Raw genomic sequence first — 20963 nt, forward strand, 5'->3', positions numbered from 1 at the left:
GGAAGGAGGGCGAAGAAGGGGGAAGCAAAGGGAAGGAAGGCTGCGGGAAAGCTCAAGTGCCGGAGCAAGACTTCGCCGAAAATTCAAAACCAAAAGGAAGAGTGCCGGAAAAGACAACAAAAAGCCCGGTTCTCCTATCGAGAGGTATGTTCTTTTTTGGAGGGTGGATGCCAAAATGGAAACTTCAAAGGCGAGCAGAGCAGCTGAAACATTTGCCAATTATTTGAATCTGTTTACATTTTTCGATTAAGCGGAAAGTTTAGTTCCGGAAATTGGCGATAACATTTCGATTGAATATGACGGCAACCAAGGTACTTATACCTTCGAATGAGCGCTGGGAATTGATGTTCTAGTTCGCATTATCGATGATGTTCTGTATACAGAAAAGCTGAGAGCCACTTTGATGAAAGTCGATTGCTAAAAGTCACTCTTTACTAACGTTTAATTTATTGCCAGGTTTCTTTTTAACCGGATAATTTCGACTAAATTTTGTTTGGTTTGGTCCAAATTTGTTTTGCTTTTATAAAACACAGTATTCAATTAATTATTTATGTTTGGCTGGGCATCCCTCACTTCGGTCAGATGTAAAAAACACTCGCAACGACATGAAAGGCCAACAAAATATCAATTTTATGAAAATCAAACACACAAAAATAACGCAATTAGCGGCTTGGATGGGGCAATCGTAAATTGTTCCCGTCATGTACATGAGTGTGCGAGTGTATGTGTGCTTGTATGTTTGTGTGCGGGTTGCTTTATGAGTTTTTCGTTTTAATTTCCTCTTGTTAATGGGAAAAGCTCACTCACATAATAAATATGAATTTGATACGAAAAATGCAATTAAAATGTATGAAAAAGCGTCGAGGAGAAGCCAAGGCCAAGAACGCACACACACACACACACACACACACACAGTGACAGGCGAAGTGTATGTGTGCGTGGGTACGAAAGCCATTCATGCAAAACATCAAAAGCGAGCGCTCTTCGCGCTTTTGCAATATTTCATAGCATATTTTTCCGGGCTCGCCGGGCCTAAGGAAGTTGCAAGAATTTTTCAATCGAAATACAAATGAAATTATACCTTTGCGTGTGTGGAGGTGCGGCTGCTGGTGATGCTGCCTGCAACCACCCACTTGGGCGGGAAAAGCCAAACAAGTGACAGCAGCAGATGGAGAATATATGGCATGTGGCGGCGGATGAAGAATGGAGGCTCCTCCAGCAGCAGCTACCGAAGAAAGGCCAAGAGGAAGATGGCGAAATTGTTGCCACTTCAAAAGCAATGCAAAAACTGCCGTCGGCCAAGAAAAGAAAAGCAGCAGAGAAAACCACCCACAGAACCCAAAAACAAATGGGGAAATATTCTTACCAGAGAACTTAATTAACACTATTTTATTTCTATTGTTTTTTTTTTATCATTTTAAAAGAAAAATGATATATTTACAATGTTAAATATGGGATGCAAATATTAAAAATTTTAACAAAGCAAATAATAAGAGATATAAAAAAGAAATACCTATTTCGTGTTGGTTAAATTTATGTAAAACGAATGCAAAAAAGGGTGTTTGTGAGACTACCCGCGATGACTGCTGTGAGTGGCGCCTGTGAGTGGCGCCCGACACTCAAATTTGTTGAGTGTGATTAGGGTGGCAAAAAATGACACTTTTGCAGTTCTCTGATTCTTAGTATACCAAATTTGCCAAGGCTCTGCAATAACAGCAGAGTTGGGTTATGCTACAAAACATAAACTACTGCATAAACATAACTTTTTCATAAACCAATCTGACACACGCAAACATGCCTACAGATATCAAAAGTAAATGAGATCTTCTTTAAGTCGGACCTTTAATGTGGGCCCTCTACTTAAAGACGATATGTAGATCAAAGAAAAGCAAATGGCTTTGCAGTCACGATTATTACCTGCAAGGGTATTAAAACGTCGGCTACACCACTTTAAAGTTTTATTTCTGAATTTGCTTAACCGCTACGTACTTCATTCTGAATATAAAAGAACCCATTCGCCCAACAAAATGGCAATTCGCAGGAAAAAATGAACGAAGAAATCAGAGAATGTTGAAGCTCTGCTTGGCTTCGACTTTGACCTCGACTTCGATTCAACGCCTTCGAAATTGCCAGGCATAATGCGGCGTGCTCTCCTGTCAAACATCCTGTGCCGTTTTTTCCGCAATTTTCCCTGCTTTCTGCGCTTGTCACCACTTCCGCCTGGCCCGTCTATTGCACTGCCATGTTACGCGTTTTACTGTTCATAAACATTTGATGACGCAGCAACAGCAACAGGGAAAACATGGAAAACAGGGTCCTCTTTAGCACAGATTTTTGTCTCGACCTTCCCCGGTCCCCAGCACTATCCCTCCCCATTCCATTCCCACTTCCAAAGACCCTTTCCCTCAATCTAGATGCCTGCGGCCTCTGCACATGCGATTTCCTTATTGTTGCCATTATGTAATCTGCGGATGGGGGAAACTGCAGCCGTCGCTGGTTGACAAGGTTGTCACGCCCCCTTAGCCCTTGTGAAGTCACCCTTAGCCCCCGAAGAATGCCCCTCTGTTCCTACGTTCCTGCGCCCCGAGAAAAGGGTGGCTGCCCCGCCCGGGAAAATTCCCCTGAGCTTCCGACAGGAAGGCATCGAAGAAAGCCACTTCCGACTTTTACGCAGCCGCTCTTTTTTCGCATCTTCAGTGGATTGTGCCCAAAGTGCAAACGGAAATGGGCGGGGTTATAGGGGAATGGAGAATGGGAGAAGGGAAGAAGGGGGGCTGTATGCCATGCAACATTAAAGGCCCAACCGCATTGTTAAGCTCTGTTGTTGCTACCATTTTTATTAGCCACAATCAATCCGCTTAAGCAGAACGACAGGGACGATAAAAACGCAGAATATTTTTTAAAAATGTAGAGAAATGAAGGGAAAGGAAAAAGGAAAGGGAAAAGAAGAACAAATGTAAGTGAGTGAGGAAAAAGTAAAAGCCAAAGAAAATGAAAAACGAAACACGAAACACGAAAGGAAGTAAAAAGGACAGCAGTGATAGAGCAAAGAAAGTGGTAAGGGGGCACCCATATTGAAGGGCTGATGTCTGCTTTCAGCGGTTCCTGTTGATTACATTGTCGCCTTACAAAACGGATCCCATCTTGTTGCTTTCTCCATGGAAAATCACAACAATGGTCCAGAAGAAGCTGGATGCGAAAATGAATGGAAAACGTTATGCAATGGTGGGAATCCGGCCTCACAATAAAAAGATGTTAGGCGGTAATCAGTAATCCGTAATCAGTAATCAATGAGCTGCCACCGACGGGTGTTTGAAAGTGAGATTGCACGACCTCACCATAACATCATACATACTCAAAGCCCAAGCTCCCAAAACAAATAACTTTACACATTCTGGCAATGGTTTTGTTGGCCCAATACTGCGGCCAGTGGGTTGGTATTTCGTATATTTTGCACTTAAATCCTAAATGTATTTGGGGTTTCACAGAGAGTCTCACCAATCGCCTCTCACATGAAATCAATTCCTGATTTCCTGCGAACAATTTGACTGCAAGGCTGACTCGCAGACCCGTATTCTTGGCCCTAACCGGATTGCAAATGCAATGAGCTGTCCACCAGTCTTGGCAATCAATTCAACACTTTGGCCCTTAACCGAACCCCATTTCACGTTCCCCATTGAAATTGTTGCGGGAGCTCTGGCGCCGCCGCATTGAACACCAAATGGCCATTATGTGCTGAGCTGGCCACTTGATTTGTGGGGCTTGGTTCGGTTCCTGCTCCTGTTTCTGTTGCTGGAAAAACGTGATACGTAATTTACATGTTTTTAACCTCCGCAAACGTCCGCGCACCCACGCCTTGTAGCCCAACATGGTAGCTCAACATGGAAGCCCGACATGAATGGCAGTCCATCGTCTCCAAGTTTTCATGGGGAAAGAAAGCTGTTGAATGTATATATGTGTCCTCAATAACTAATTAATTACAAGCAAATCATGAGAGATACTGAATCGTTGCTTACCTATAAATTCCCTTAATGTATTGCATGTTCAAAAAAACAAGACAATGTCTCGAAAGCAGGTGACATTTATAATGAGTAAGAAATGGAAAACGGTATTTGCACTTTAAACTATACACTCCAAATGCCAAAGTGCTCTCTGTGACCATGAAAATAGCAGGGTTTAATCGCTGCAAAAGAATCCGATTGGGAAAACACGTTTCCTTCTCCGTCTTACATATGTATTTGCAGCATTTATGTTTGCCGTTCGCATGCATTTGGCCTCGTTAGTCTGAGTGGCTTTTCTTCTGGCTTTCCCCCGCCTTTTCCGCGCCACTCTTTGCCAATTTTATTCGCCAGTTGGCTCTCGGCAAAATTTCGCTGCCCTTCGCAGCAACGTATCAGTATCGCTGTGCGCGAGAGTTTAATTGTTGCAGTGCGAACCAACTGCAGGCTCATTTTAAAAACTCCCTCGTCGCAACATCGTTTTTGGCCATTTTTCAAAAGGGTGTGCGCGCCACGTAAATCGTCAAAATTGTCTCAACAGCGCTATGTCGTCGGCTATCAATGAAATTTCGTCGAACATTTTTGTGTCGCTGCAAAGGAGATCATCGCCGTTCGCTTCCGCCGATGACTCTCCCTTCTATACCCGGGTGTCGGACTCCGAGACGCCGGGAATGCAGTGAGGGTACTATTGAATCTGACGACGGGTATTAAAAGTTACCCAACAAGTTTGGCCTGGCAAAAAGGGATCAGGACAAATGTTTTCCGCTGCTTCTCTGATTAGAATTGCATGCATGCATGCAGAGGGAAATGCGGAGGAGTGCATTAAATAATAATCATAATGTATACCACGTAAGCTGGATCCAATCAAGCCTGAAATGGTTGATACAGCGTTTTTTTTTCAGTGCACCTGTTCGTGGGAGTGTTTTTGCTTCTCGAGAAAATATGGCGCAAAAAAGTTTTGCTCTCTAGCGACACGAGCGCATTTTCGAAGGCTCCTGTTGAGTTTCTGCTCTGTGTTCTTAACGCATATGCAGATTCACTGGGAGTGCGGAGAAAGTGCTTTGAACGGTCAAAAAGGAAGTGGGGGAAAAACCCAACAGGGACTATGGCACTATGGCTGCCGAAAAGTTTAATTTCGAAATGGACTCAAGGCCATTTCAAACTCAAGAAAAGAAAGCTTGCCAAATCTTGCCACTTCAATCACTCAACACAACTCGCAATTAATACAGCTAGATAAATACAAGCATATAGTTAAACATGAAAATGGCTTCTACATATATTCCAAACCTCAAAGAGCATATCAGTGGCCCAAAACGAAAATCCTTCTATTTAAGGCTGACTTACTATATTGGGGTATGCTAGTTTCACAATCGCTCTATTTTCATAAAGTGAGCAACTGAGTGAAATGACAAGGATGATTTTATACTTTCAAGATTATTTATCCAAAACACCGATAAGCTAAAAAGTGCATTCAACGGTGCCTGAAATCTTTATTGATGCACTAATTAAATTTATGTACTTTCGATTTGTTCTTGTAAATTTCTATCGATTTGCCAAGAAACTTTTTGCCAGTGTGTGGATATTTCTCCTTTGCACTTCCACCAGCTGAGTAACGGGTATCAAATAGTCGGGGAACTCGACTATAGCGTTCTCTCTTGTTATGGCTTAAAAGAGCTGCGACTTGATCAGGGGTAAGGAAATAATTCTTTCTATTACCATTAAATTATTCCTGTCTGATTCCTCAACCACTTGAGGCAGTGCGTCGGCCGTTTGAGATGATGGCAAAGCTTGAGTGGGACGGGATTACCTCGATTCCATTCCAACAGCCTCACGGCTTCCGGCTGCCTTTTGTTGCGCGCATTTCCCACTTTTCCACTCGGCTTTTCCAACGGCAGCCAGCAGAAGAGCTCCGTCTCCCTAGACCGGCTAATAAAAGCTACAAATAATCGCGCATTTATTACGCTCATGCCCTGCACCAAAACACACACATGATGCCCTTATTTATTTAATGCGCTCTCATTTGAGCCGGTGTACTGCGAGAAAAGGGTTGTCCTAAAAACACAAGGCGTAAACCATTTACAATCCGTATTGTTTACGGACCAATTCGTATATCCAAGAAACTTCGAAAGCTTAAATACTTCACTTCGGACTTCTTCATGAAGTAAAAGAACCGATTTGATTTAATAAAAAAGATATATGGAGTATTGCAAAAGCCTTTTTTACAGTGCAATCGCCCCATTTTGTTGGGTTTTTGTGTCTCTTTTCTTTTTCGGCTACTACCACATTGCCCACAATTTGATCATTGTTATTGTGTTATGTTATCACTATTATTATGCTTCGCGCTTATCCGCACAGATTTCGCAGCTCCACGTGAGGACCCCGCAAAGCCCCAGTCCAACCTGCACTGCTGTTTTCGAGTTCCAGTTACCAGACCCACTCCTGTTTTCCCTTCCGACCATATTTCCCTAGGCAGTGGCCCAAAGTACTTGACCCTGCGTATTTGGCCGGCCGTCTGCTGTTCGCCCTGCGGTTCGCCGTCCAATAAGCTAAGAGGCAGTGTAATGCCGTTAAATCGATAATTAGGGGCATTGTTGTGGCTGGCCGACTAAGGAACCAGTTACCAGTGTCGCCGCGGCCATTCGTCGGAGTTTCGAGTGCCTGCAATCAGTCGATGAGTTTTCCGTGACGATGAAGTATTAAAGTAAACATGTGTGTCCGTTTTTAGCCATTTGCAAGGCCAGTGCAAGGTAACGATAATATTAATATTCAAATATTATATTATATTCTAAATAATATTATTCTAAAGACTACAAAAAGGAGATTTCTGCATTGCGCACATCTAATATGGTTTTCCATTCGTTTTCCACCTGGCACTCGTTCTTTCCTAATGATTCTCTAAGCTTTTAAAGATAATCGTACCTAGGGGTCGCCCCCACAGAAAGAAGTATTTTAATTTTATGGGAAGTATCAGTACGCTAAGTAAAGTCAGTATCAGCCAATTTTAATTTGGTTCAAACCATCTACATACATTATAAACTTTCTTATTCACCATTGGCATCTGCTCTCTCTCTTTTCACCCACAGTTCAGTGAATGCCACGTGTCTGTTTAGGTGAGTTGAAAATATTTTTAATATACTGCACCCATCCAGGGAATGGCCCGAAGGCCCGAGGCACAGATACGGATACGGATACGCGGCTGCAGATACAGATACATATACAAATACAAATACCAGGCCAAAATACTTATCCGAGACAGCCGTCTTGGCATCTTAAGTGACCGAACTCTGCTTTTGTCGGCCCTTCCCGCACCCTGCCTGCGAATTGGCAATAAAATCAAACGCGAAAAAAGTTCAAGAGCAGAGGTGGGGAGGTGGGGTTGGGTGGTGGGGAAACTGTATCGGCGGGCGAGGGCTGGAAAAGTTCCTCGACAAAGTCCAAGCGTGACTGGCATCGGAATCGCGACCAAGGCGGTCGCCCATCGCCCATCGCCGTTCGAAAGTCAGAGTTGGTTTATAAAACGCTTTGTACGCTCAAACAGACACAGTAATTGGCGATACACCACGGCCAACACACGCACACGTAGGGTGCAGTCCTGTGATAGACCTCTACTTTGTCTTACGAAGCTGTGGGCTGAAAAAATGTGTGGGCTTGGAATGTGTCCTAAATAAAATGACCGACCGCTGGATGCCTCATAGGCAGAAGGTTCGGTTTTTTTCGAATGTTAAAATATCCGTTGCTTTGGTGTGTTGTGCGGCAAGATACTTTACTGCTTGTCATGTGTAATCTATGCTGTTAATATATCGTTTTTTATGATCGCATAATATTGGAACTGTACATCTCAAGACGCCACCACGAAGGTACCAAGAAACTGGATAAGAAATGCGCGAGTGCCGCTTTCTGCAGGGTATTGGAAAAACTTTGGCGGCGACGTCGTCGCGCCTTTCATAAACTTTGAGTGTTTCTGTTGCTGGCATGCACTTACCACATTCCGCTTTTCTTTTCCATTTCCCCCGTTTTTGGCTTCACTCCCATTTATTTGTATTGCGCTCAGCTTTGTTCGTCCTTTTTCTCCTGCTGCGCCAGTGTCCTTATTTATTTTTTTATTGAGTGGCCATCTTCTGTCTGTGTGCTGGAATTTTGGTAAAAATTATTTATAATAAAACCCACAAACCACCAACGAAATTATAAGGGAAATTTCTGTTCTTTTGGCCGCTGCTGTTCGGAAATTTATTTCGCATCCGCTGCTTAAACTCAAACAATATGTAGTCCGTGAACTGTGCAGTTCATGTATGTAGCAAGCTGCAATTGCATTTCAATGCACTAAGCAAGTTTATTCCTTTGCCGACGCAGCGGCCAAATGGCGAACGAAGCCTGGCCGGGCAAGTGCATCCTTCAAATTTGGGTTCGTTACCAGCTGGCCAGATCCTTTGCTTTGAGCTCGAATTTCTAGCTTGAGCCCGCCCGGGTCTTAGCGCCCAAATTGCATTTCCCTGCCATAATCCGATACAGGCCTGCCAAGTGCCGATTTCCTCTGTTTTACACGTCCGCCTGATCTTTTGCAAGCAGCTATAGACATTCGAGCCGAGGGCTGTGGGCGATGGCGATGGGTTTTTGTGAAATCCTAGCTGGGCCTTCAATGCGCCTGCAGGACGAAGCTATCAAACTTTCACCTCGGCACACATGGCACCACATAGGCACCACCAAAAAGGACCGTTGAGCTCGCAAGAATTGAAACTTTTAACCATTTAGCTGTTCGAACACAAAATCAAATTTTGAATGTACATTTAATTATTTAATTAATACACATTTAATTTTAGCTAAATGTTATACTTTAAGTCTTTTAAACACTAACTGCACCTATGCATAACATGATCGCAGCTCTTTTGAGGAGCGGACAAAGGGGGTCACAGCACACAGCGAGTGAACTTCACAGTCAAACACATTTTTATCTAACAAAATTCGGCTTGAATTAATAAAAATGTACATATGACCACTTGAACAACCTTTTGTGTCACATGCACCAGATCCACAGAATATTTTGTGCCATCTGACTAAGTGAAATTACATTAAATTTCAAGTTTAGGCAACAAAAATTGCCAAGAGCGATTTAATTTGATTGTAGAAATGCCGCTGCATATTGATTAATTGTAAAAACGCAATCCGCAACTCAAGGACTGAGTGCATCAGCTTAATGAATTTGCACTTCATCGGGCGTCACAAAGAAGTAATTACCTAATGCAAGAGAGGCGGGGGCAAGAGAGTAAGGGCGTGGCACAACTCACAACCGCAAAATCAAAGCTCGTTCGTCGTCCTTTCCCCCCAAGCAGACACACGGGCACACAAACAATATGCCAGACAGAAGGATCACAGGATGAGTGACTGGATGACTGGCTGACTGGCTCACTGGCTGAATGGCTGACTAGATGACTGGATGGTCGGATGACTGGGCTTCAACCATTCTCGTCCTGCTGGCCAGCACTTGTAGCCATTCTCCTGCTAAGCAGGCCGACACCAAAGCCAAATGAGTTCAGCGCCCGCAGGCAGTGACAAAAGGGGGGCATTGGCAGGGGAAGGTGGAGCGGGAGCGGGAGTGGGAGTGGGAATGGAAATGGGAATGGAGGAGAGCAAAGTGGGAAAGTTGGAGAGGCAACTATTTTGTGGGCATGCTGAATGATTTAATACCTAGTTCGAGCATTTGTTTACTACAGTACGACAAGTTATACTGAGAAATCACATTAGCCATTCCAAATGCGTATGTTTACTTGCAAAGCGGTACTCGTATTTACATAATTTGCGAAATAAACAATTTTAAAAATATATAAAATAAATAATGTATACATATATGAACTGGCACTAAAGAATCTATGCTTTCCTAACATTTCAAAGTCATGCGGCTTTTGATTGGTTCATTACAACTAGTGAACAACTAGCACTGAACCTAAATTTTTTTCTTTGAATTCTGTTTTTGGTCAAAGCTTTAACTATCAGTAATCTAAAAGTAGGGTATATGTGTACAAATAGATAATGTTAATAAAATGTAAATACTTAGTGAGTGATCTTTTGGTATATTAACATAAATCTGGAGTAGAGTATTTTTACTTGGTGGCAGGCAAATTGTGGTACTGCAGTGTCAAGCTAAAAAAGATAGCAACGGAAGTTCTGCTCGAATCGGAGTGCAAGAAAATACATCGGACGCTTTTCTTTGAGGTCGGTTGGCCCGCCGCTTTCCCCCGATTTTCGTCGTGCTTTTGCCACTTGCCACTTGCCACTTTCCCACTTTCCCGGCAGCTGCTAACGAGCGGCGAGTCGAGCAATGATTGCGGTTACTTGCTGGTTTTCATTTCATTTTTCATGCCACTCCATCTTGCCGGCGAGTGGGTCAACTGGGCAGAGTGGTGTGAGTGGTGAAAGCGTTGAGAGTGGTGAGAGCGGTGAGAGTGGTGAGGGTCCTTCGAAGGTGTTGGCTCCGGCTGAACCGAGCTGAGCTGAGCTGTGGTGTCTGGGTGTGGGTCTGGGTCTGGGTCTGGGTCTGACTAGTCGTCCTTGTGATCCTGACGCTTGTTAAGCACTTTAAACAATGTGGCAGCCCTGGCGTTCGTCTTGTTAAATTTAATTTTGCCACTTGCCCGACCAATGACAGGGCACAAAACGAATTCCGACAGCAGTCCGAGGAGTGAAATGATGCATTTGGCCTCCGCACCCGCTCCTTGGCCACTTCTTGGCCACTCCTCCTCTGGGCAGATAATTTGACAATGAATTCCGAGTCATTTTTGAAAATTGCACAAGCAGGAAAAGCGGTGGGAGGGAGCGCACGGAACTGGGGACACTTGACATGACACTTGGAGTGGCCCGGAGAATCCCCGGAATGCAGCAAGGCAAAATGTTTTAAATGCATTTCGCTTTAGATATTACCTGGCAAGTGAAAAGTACTGCCAAGCTGAGAAACTACGCGCCCGCATTGTTGCACGCTGCAGCAGTGGAAAATTTTCCAATTAAACGGCGAACTTTTTTGTTGCGTCCGTCGGCCCCTTATTGTTTGTTGCTTGTTGTTGTGGAAAGTTTGTATTTTTTGGCCATCAAACTGACACCGGGGAGTATTACAAAACCCCCAAAACGCAGCAGGCGAGATAAAACATTCAGCTGCAGCGGAAAAATATAAAACCCTGACCACTCTGGCGATTGCATTTGTTTTGCGCATCGAATGCACAAACATTTTCAGCCCCACCAGAAATGTTTTAAAAATACATACGTGGCACGTGGCACACGAAAAAGAATTTGTGAATATATATTTAATCAAGCTGTGCGGGTGAACCGGGCTACATATTTTACTTCTTTTACGTTTGTTTTTTTTAGTGCAAAGTGTGTTGGTAAGAAAATACCGGGCTCACATTATGTACAGCCAATATCATCATATGTCACTATATTTGAGGTATCTGAAAGGATTACACTTTTTGGATTTGCATATAACTGGAATGGTAAGGCATATGAATAAGCAATGTGTTATTAGTTTTATATGGCTATTATATGTCGAACTCACTGTTTACGTAGTATATCCGAGTTACCACTATCTATCAAGGATTATAAAAACTCAGTATTTTGCAAATTTAATTTTTCAATATGTTTTGGTATATTGGTTTTGCTTATTTAATCTTTCGGTACACTGAAGCTTCCCATTTTTCTGAACAAATACCCCCAACTTTTTTGTGAGTCCTTTAACAGTCAATCGCGAATCGCGAATCGCGAATTGCGTATTGCGAATTGCGAATGCGGGTGCGAAATGTGGGTAGCGCATATTGTAATTGCCCCAGAGGATCCTCTGCACAAACATATGCACACACGTCATCGATTAATTAACTATCTTGACAAAGTTGAACCAGCCGCGCTGAATGGAACTCGAGAAATTGGCAAATATATTTGGGAAATGGTCGAAACTGGTGCGGTTGGTGAAAGCCAAGCAAAAGAGCCAACACTAACACTAAAGCTCCGACGGACTTGGGGTAATTCCGTGGCCGTCAGTTGGCCGAGTAGCCGAGTAACCATGAAAAGTTTTAGACACTTTAGCAGTAACCGTGAAATTTGTATAAATTGCACTTGACATTTTCTCCGCGCATTTTTTAGCTCAACTTTCGCCATAAACTAGCGAGGGGAGGACGAAGGGTTCGCGACTTGTCCCACATTAGCCGAGAGCAATTGAAATTAGTGCTTTAGTCGGAGGGACTTCACTTTAGGGGATAGGTGGTGGCAAAGTTTTAAGTTTTTCGTGAATAACTTTGCCTGCAATGTGGCGGCAAATTGGACGCTTGACAAAGACCGAAAATTAAGCGGCCAGCCGCAAGTCATCCGCTTTCCTCGCTCCGTTTTCCATTTCCCATTTTCCCACCGCAGGGAGCGATCTCCGGCGAACATGTCCCACTGAATTTAAGAACTTCAATTCATCAGCGGCGGCGAACCACAAGAATGAACTGGTAAATAGTGCGACTATTTACCGGAAAATTGCGCGAGACAAGGGGTAACTGTATTCATTGTATTCCTAGTCACTTCAATTCATTAATTTGTTAAACGCAGAAAACATTTTGATGGCAATCTCGGTGATATCACTTGAGGTTGGAACTGATTGGTGGAAGGTAGCGGTAGCTGATACCTAATATCTGTGAAAGTCTCCGGAAGTCAGGTGTAGTACACATAGCACTTTGACTCTGGAAAAGCGAATATCGACAGAGCGTTGAAATTACCAACGAATATTAAACATCTTTATTTATATGCACAAAAGTCCAGAGTCCCAAATTTTCAAATAAAGTATTTGATTTTAATTTACTTTACGTTGCACAACATTGGGTTGTAAACGAGCTGAACTATAATTAGCTGTTTCCCGCGCAATTGTGACTTCTCCAACCACTTCTCCCGCTTTAAGTTCCCCTCAAATTAAGACCTTATAAACAAGCCAGACCCGTTTTGAGGAATACTTTTTTCATTCCTCGTTTCATTCCACTTCCGTTCCAATTCCGGTCAACTTAGTTCCGTTCCATTCCGCTGGGGGGCAAATAATTAATTATGCAGGGCCCCGAGAACTATGCAACAGATATCGGGGGGTCGCTCGGAAAAACCAATGTGCCGCGGCAACTTTCGCTGGGCGTTTGACGTTTCGTCGGCAAAAAAGTTAAATGAGTTTTTATGCTCCCCCTGGAAACACCCCCTGAACGCCGGAACCCCTGAAACCAAACCCTGGTTGTCCATTCCAGCCATCGCCCATCTCTAATTGGAAAAAGGCGAACGTTCGCAATGACAATACAAAAGTTTGCTGCTCGGCGAAAATTGAAATAAATTTCCGGCAATAACAACAGCACACAATAAATAACAATGAACGAGTTGGCAGCACCTTGAGGGGGCTGCGGAAACTAGGGGGTGGTGGAAAAGTGGAAATGTGGAAAAGCGGGAATACGGGAATGTGGGGGTTGTGGCCATTTAAAACTTGATTAGGGCCCTGAACGATGACGTTAGCTGATGAGAAAGCGAGGAGCAGCGCGGAAAATTACTATTAAAAGAGGGACTGCCGAATCCCTTCGCCGAAATTCTTATGTTTGCGTCGGCTTTTGGGGCACTCACAGACCTCGGCATTCATGTGGGCCGTTAAATCGCTTTAATTGCCAATTTTCGGTTAAGTAATTTAAAGCGTTTTGCGACCGCTCCGCGCCAAAATTGGTAAGAGAGCAATTAAATGGGGAAAAATATTTCCCGTGGCGATTCCGCTAAAATGAATAAATTAATGTGCGCATGAACGATTGCCTGATTGATTGATTGACGCAGCAGCAGTAATGGGGCCAATGTGCTCGGAAAATTGGAAAAGTTTCCTTTGCCTGCGCGGCCGAAAACTGAAATCATGCTCGCCTTTAATTTCTGCGGCCGGCCACGAATGGGTTAAACAAGTTAATTCTGGTTAACGATTGCGTGGCTCTTGGCCTTCCATCATTTGAACTGTTTCGGCCTCCTTGGTGCATGTAGTCGTCGCTCTCAATTGTTTTCAGATATTAAATGACATAAAATTGCGAAATAATAGAAAAGATTAAATAAAGAACAAGAGAGAACGCTATAGTCGAGTTCCCCGACTATCTGATACCCGTTACTCAGCTGTTGGAAGTGCGCAGGAGAGTCTTCAACACTGACAGTTTTTGGAGGTTTGTGGGCGTTAAAATATTTCAGAATTTCGAAACAGAAAAAATATTTAAGCAGGTAAGAAATTTAATGGAATTGTAATAAAACCTAAACCTCAGGCAACCAGGGCGTAGGAAATGATTTGATTATGAAGAATGGTGTTGCCAATTCTAATATGCATTTCATTTCCGATAAAGGCAATAAAATATTTCTAATAGTAGTGTCGAAATTTTAATTAAAAGTGAACTAAGAACTATCCAAATATTGGGGGAATATGCGCAAGGCTTTCATGCATGATTTGTGGGTTGTTCCTCGTATTTTCCCCAATGTTCCACAGTCTTTTCACAATAAAGAGTCCACTAATTGAGTTTGCCAGGGGAAAAGGAAAACCCCAAAAATTCTAATGGCTTTTTCTCCACTGTTCGTGTGCATAACGTTTAATTGCGCATATTTTCACGTTTGCTCATTCGCATATTTCGGCATTGCAATAAATACAAAAAATAATTAACTCATTAAATAAGCATTTGGCGTTGCAATTTGCGGGCGAGTCTGTCATAAATACTGCTTAATGTCTTGACCAGTAATGGGGACTTTGGGTCAGGTAATTTTTGGCCACTAGGCCGCAATTAATGCCGAATGCCGAATGCCGAAAGCCGGCACATGGCCAGGACATCGTCATTATCGTGCTGAACAACTTGCGACAATAATAAAAACATAATTTACAATATTCATTTTGGGCGGACAGACGGACGGCTGGACTCTTGCCTTTGCCAGCCACTTAATAATTTAGTTAATTAATTTTCACACAGGCCAGGCCAGAAACTTTTGTCCGCCTGCAAAACCCTTGCACTCAATTAACATTCGGAATTATTTATCCAAATGATCACAGAGCCAGGTATACATGTATGTGGGTTGTATATCAAATTGAGCATGTGCAGAAGCTGGAGAAGGAGCAGAAGCTGGAGCAGGAGAAACAAGGACAAAGCACCGACAGCCACAACGACAAATGCCGCCTATTGTTGGCATTTGCAATTATTCATACGCCACGTAGACAAATGTGCTGACAGCCCACACACACACACACACATGCGCCATGTACACAGGACATTCCAGCTTAGATTTGTTGCCTGCTTGTAATTGTCGCAGATAATTAAGTCGCCTATACTCGTAAGTCAGTGCCGAACTGGCCCCAGGTCAATGGCTCTGGCCATTAAAGGATTATCCTGGGAAAAGGAATTGGAAGGAAATTGGAGGGGAAGGTAGTCACGAAATGGCAGTTGGCAGACATATTTCTATCCACTTCCGTTCCGATTTACCAAGACCCAAACATATTTGTCGAATTCATTTCCTAGGTGCACTAAAAAGACGTCGTTTCTTGGTGGGAAAATCAAACAACATATTAGACTAACTCAAACCATACCAAGCCATCTAACTCCCTTTAGTTTTAGTCTACGATGGGATTTGGAAGTTAGCACTAGTATTTAATACTTCAATTTATGTTGGGCGAAGTTATTTGATTCCTATTTAGTTTCTTCAGCTCGATTTATTTTCGTTGAGTCCGGTCCGATATCCAATTTCAGCTTAAGCTCTGTCTAATCAAGTCGGAATCCGGCAATTAACAAGCTCCGTTGGGTCTTCAAAGGGTTAAGCAGCAGGGAAAACGCAAATACAAGTAAATGAGAACTGCTGAAACTCGTTTCCCTCTTGCGAAATTAAGAGTTACATCCGCAAGATTTTTCTATAATTTCCGCCCGTCGCCTGTCGGTGTTGTCCGTTGCAGTTATTTTTATTTACCACCACCCCCTGGCTTTAATAAGCCCACTTCAAGCACGGTGTAAGCATTCGGGGCTTATAAAAGCCGGGAAGGATGCGAAGAGGGAGCTGTAAAAACGGCATAAGATTATAAACAAAGTGCTCAGTTTTTGAGTCTTTGTAAAATATTAAAACACATAATTTACAAGGCGGAGTGGCAGGAAAAGGAAAGCGCAAAAAGAGGGGACGGGGAACAATGGCCAGATTAAAACGCATCCCAAAGACAAAGCTCGTGCAATTTGTTGCCAAAGCGAAGTTGGCCCCGAGTTGCAAGTTCACAAAAAGAGACCAAAAGACCAAAAACTGAGTCAAGGAGTTTAGGATATATGTATGAGAAAGAAAACGAAATAGTGGAGATGGATAGAATTACGAATCCTTTGCAGTCGTAATTAACACTTTTCAGCTGCACCATACCATTTCTATGATTTTGAAATTTTTCGTTAAAACTCTTAATTGCTTAGCTTGCTTACGCAGAATAAGTCTTTTTGCGTATCGATATTTCTGCGCTGTCTCAAACTATCGGAAACTAAACAATTACAAATTATAGCTTTGTAGAAATTGATAATTTTTTGGCATATAATCTTATGTAAATCGCACTGAGAAATGTATTGTAATTCAGCGATCATTATAACCAAACTAGAAGGTGTTTATACCGAGAATGCCGATTGCTGTAGAAGAAATGGCGGTGAAATTCAGAGAGTGAAAGGTAATAACCAGCACTTCCGAAATCAACCATAAAAGTAGTAGTATATAAAAGAAGCAGTACTATATAAAAGTAGTAGTAGTATATAATAGTAGTAGTAGCATATAAAAATAGCAGTAGTATACTAAAAAAGTTGTAGTATATAAAAGTATCAGTATTATATAAAAGTAGTAGTATACTAAACAAGAGAGAACGCTATAGTCGAGTTCCCCGACTATCTGATACCCGTTACTCAGTTAGTGGGAGCGCGAAGGATAGTCTTTAACACTGATTGTTTTGGCGGTTTGTGGGCGTTCGAGTGGGCGTGGCAAAACGTTTTTTGGCAAATCGATAGAAATTTACAAATATTAAAACATTTTTGTGACCGTGTCAGTTTTGGGTGGTTTGTGGGCGTTAGAGTCGGCGTGGCAATATTAATCGACAAACTTGCGCTGCGTCTATGTCTCTAAAGTCTGTATGCTTAATCTGAACTTTCTAGCTTTTGAGATCCAAAGATCTTCATGCGGATATAAAAGTAGTAGTAGTATAGTAAAAAAGTAGTAGTATATAAAAGTAGTAGTAGTTTATAAAAGTAGTAGTATAGTAAAAAAGTAGTAGTAGTAAAAAAAAGTGGTAGTATATAAAAGTAGTAGTATATAAAAGTAGTAGTAGTATAGTAAAAAAGTAGTAGTAGTATATAAAAGTAGTAGTAGTATATAAAAGTAGTAGTAGTATATAAAAGTAGTAGTAGTATATAGTAGTAGTAGTATATAAAAGTAGTAGTAGTATATAATAGTAGTAGTAGTATATAAAAGTAGTAGTAGTATATAAAAGTAGTAGAAGTATATAAACGTAGTAGTAGTATATAAAAGTAGTAGTAGTATATAAAAGTAGTAGTAGTATATAAAAGAAGTAGTAGTATATAAAAGTAGTAGTAGTATATAAAAGTAGTAGTAGTATATAAAAGTAGTAGTAGTATATAAAAGTAGTAGTAGTATATAAAAGTAGTAGTAGTAGTATATAAAAGTAGTAGTAGTATATAAAAGTAGTAGTAGTAGTATATAAAAGTAGTAGTAGTATATAAAAGTAGTAGTAGTATATAAAAGTAGTAGTAGTATATAAAAGTAGTAGAAGTATATAAAAGTAGTAGTAGTAGTATATATATAATGCATGTAAAAATAGTAGTAGAAGTATATAAAAGTATAGCTGATCACAAATGTAATCCCAACAGAGGGTAAAAGCTAATATTGAGAAGCGACATAACAAAGGCTGTTGACCACAAAGTGAGCTCTTGCTTCTTACATTAACTTGGTCAGGAGGAAGCTCCTCAACACCTGTTTGCAGAACCAAAGACGAAGTAATGTCGATGTTGTGTTTCTGTTACCATGGCAAGGGATCTGTATTTAGCCGTATAAAGGACACCGGACAATGGACGGAGGACGCAGGACGCAGGGCGAAGAAGGCGGAAATCAATTGACCATACCGTGGCGATGGCTTCTTGTGGCTGCCACTGCAGTGCACTGCAGCCAGCTGCTGCAGTTTCAAGAGTCCATAAATAATAGGCACTAAGCATGTGCTCGGTAATCCGGCAGCAGTGTCCGCAGTATACGAAAAACGAAAAGAAATATAAAATTGAAAATAAAAGCAGAAAACAGCACAACAATCCAGTCCACTCCACTGGCGACCACTCTACTTGACTGCACTCCACTTCTTTCCACTCTCCACACTGCACACTCCACTTTCCCACTGGCTTGGAGTGGCCAAAGGTGCAACTATTTAAGGCACTAAGACTGGCCCTGGCCCTGGCCCAAGGCAAGCCAAGTAAGAACACTCAGAAAAACACCATGCACATGGTGAATAATTACAGATTCTTTGAATACAAAATAGTCTATACAGAATATTCTATATATTTGTTTTTAGCAAGCAGGAGCTTATAGTTTATCCACATATTTCCTCTAACTACTTGGGCCTTAGCTTAAAGTTGGATAATAATCGCTATCTTTGAGTTTCTAACAGTGTTAAATATCCCGCTTCTCTGATTCCGGTGGGGCAGTGCAGTGCACAACAGGATCAAAATCTCGTCCTGCTCCTGCTCCTGTCCCATGTTTTGCCTTGCCCAGCAGCTCCGTGGGACTCTCAGATGCGCCTGCAAAATCCCTCCGCTCCACGGAAGACGTTTTTACTTTTTTCCTGGCCTGGGAAACTTCTGCCTGCAATTTGGCTTCTACACCTTTTATTTGGGGGCGACAGAGGAACCTTCCTAGTCGGGAGAGATAGGTAAAACCATAAATAATTATGCTAAATAATGAGTTGGACACAAAATGGCGAATCGCTGAACAAATATAAGCTATGCAATAGGCAAAAGTAGGTCTAAGGTGTGGATTATTTGAAAAGAAGCCAATTTGAAGCCTGATATCAAAAGTGCTGTTGAGCCCTAATCATGTGATAATGGTTGTATGATAATGGATGTATTATTGAAGTCCCGCTTGAGGCATTCTTATCTATGGCCCGTATGTTTTTAGTGTTACAAACCCCGGAACATATAAATATGTTTTTCATGTAGTGCATGTATCGACCTCATAACCCTATTACACATCTATTAAGGCGGATCACCCGCGAGTGCTCACATCCATCATAAAATTACACGGAGACTATGCACTTGCAGAGAACAGGCACTTCATGCCCGGGCATACTCACTGAGGAAAACCCCTGGGCAATCGAGAGTAACGGAATGCAAGTTTCGATATTTATTTTCAATTTATAATATCTTTGTACTTAACTCATCCGTACTATTTGATATGTATGTTAAGTAATCACGCGCTCAGTCTGTGGCTTCGATCTCCAGCACCAGATAAGTGGAATTTTTTAGAGTGAATTTTGGTCTGTTTGGTGTTTTGCCTCGTCCGCTTTTCGATGGCCGGACAAATGCGGCCTCGTTAGTGGCTGGCTGGGTGGGGGCACGGAAAATGAACTTCGGAAAGCAGACCGGACAAGGGCGCTAATTGCGTGGACATGCCAAATGTCGCACCTGTCCTGGCCAAACAGGACAATCGGCAAACTGGCGGGCAGGAAGTGAGCGCCGAGAGGCGACGGAAAAGGATCAAGGATAGGTGAAATGGCACACAACAGGCACAGAAATGGCAAATAAACATTAGAGAAAATACAACAACGCGTTGCCACGGCAGGGGCACATCAAAGGGTAATCACACGTGGCTCGTATCCTTTTTGCGCACTTGTCCCGTGTCCGTTGTATCCTCGCCGAAGGATGCATAACAGAGAAGAGGGTGGCAAACCAAACGAGCTGGCCGCAATAAAAGCGCAACACGTAATTGTTCTTCCCATCTAATGGGCGTCCGACTGAGATGGGCGCATCTGAAAAGGACGAGCGGCACGGCCAGGATAATAACACTTGAAAGGCCAACAAAATGAAACGAACGATAAAACAATCAGTAGTAGGAAATGCTCGAGTTCGAAGGAAACACGCACGAGGTGATGCCAAGGAAAATCGCATAATAAAGTTAAGTAAGAAAATGCACATACACACTGGTAAGCTGTTACCGAAACTAACAAATACCTTTAAACTGGGGAAAATATAAAAAATCAGATGGGATTGAATGTGTATCTATGTATATATCTATGTATATATCTACGTATATATCTATGTATATATATCTATGTAGAAGAGGAACAAAAACTTCGCAAAAAAACATAATATATTGGAAATTAGAATGGAAAAAAAAGATTGATTTTATTGAAGTGGTTATGCATATTTATAACCAAAAGAAACAACGGCAAAAAATGTCACACAATTTTTAAAGTGAATTTGTAATGTTCCTGAAATCAAGTAAGAAACCTTTTGCTGCCCGAATTTTCTTTGGAAAGAAATCGCGGGATTTTAAGTAACATCGATTCTTGGAGACGATATCGTTGTGCCACAAAAAATGTGATCTTTAAGTCCATGAGGCGGCTCAAATACTTGTTAAGTGGGTAAAGGTAAAAGGAGAAAAAAATCAGAAGTTAGCTCGATATCCATTGACTTGGTTGGCTTCACTTGGCAGTGAACCAAGAAAAAAGTGCCCCCGATGGCCAACAATCTGCTCAGTGGTAAGTGAATTAAGCGGGCAGTCTTCATTCGGCAGCTTCACTTGGCCAAGTTAAGAGCTATAAAAATGCCGGACCTGGGTAAAGTGGAATTCAACTGTGCCCGAGGACAAGGTGTCCACAGGAGTGTGTGGTGTGGAAAGTTGGCACTAGTGTCGCCACATCGGTGTCGCCAACTTTTGATTTAAAAAAGAAACTGTTTTTGACGGACACGGCAACGC

General features: G+C 42.2%; 1 protein-coding gene across 6 annotated transcripts in view; it reads left to right on the forward strand.

Moving 5' to 3' along the window:
- The window catches only part of LOC6526233 (chaoptin), a 190533-nt gene that overhangs the window by 97440 nt on the left and 72130 nt on the right, over positions 1-20963 (forward strand). For 4 of the 6 annotated variants that reach the window (XM_002102006.3, XM_039377680.1, XM_039377682.1 and 1 more), the window contains one exon: positions 7082-7108. The exons of the other annotated variants lie outside the window; for them this stretch is intronic. The gene's annotated coding sequence lies outside the window, so the exon portion shown is untranslated. The remainder of the gene's footprint in view (positions 1-7081; positions 7109-20963) is intronic. 6 annotated transcript variants of the gene reach the window in all.

The sequence above is a fragment of the Drosophila yakuba genome, chromosome X (genome assembly GCF_016746365.2).
Source record: "Drosophila yakuba strain Tai18E2 chromosome X, Prin_Dyak_Tai18E2_2.1, whole genome shotgun sequence".
NCBI classification, from domain to species: domain Eukaryota; kingdom Metazoa; phylum Arthropoda; class Insecta; order Diptera; family Drosophilidae; genus Drosophila; species Drosophila yakuba.